Consider the following 320-nt stretch of genomic DNA (forward strand, 5'->3'; position numbering starts at 1 on the left):
AGCTGCGCGCTGTCGTGCTCGTGTTCCTGTGGACACGGTTTCTCGTGTTGGATGCTCGCGGGGCCTTAACCTTTAGCAGGAGCTTCAGGCCCAACGGGGGCTCCCCGCGCCCTCGGCCCATCGGGAGGCACTGGGGTTCAGGCCGGAATAAGACAGCAAATCGGGGCGGCGGGAGAGAAGGTGAGAGGGGAAGCAGGGTTTGTTACAATACGAGCTTCCAGCCGGAGGATCCGCACACTTTGGACTCACCCCGCTCCCGCTCCCGCCTCCTCCCAGGCCTGGAGCGGCCCCGTCCCGGACCCGGCGGCGCTGGGTTTAAT

The sequence above is a fragment of the Myotis davidii genome, unplaced genomic scaffold (genome assembly GCF_000327345.1).
Source record: "Myotis davidii unplaced genomic scaffold, ASM32734v1 scaffold2537, whole genome shotgun sequence".
Lineage (NCBI taxonomy): Eukaryota > Metazoa > Chordata > Mammalia > Chiroptera > Vespertilionidae > Myotis > Myotis davidii.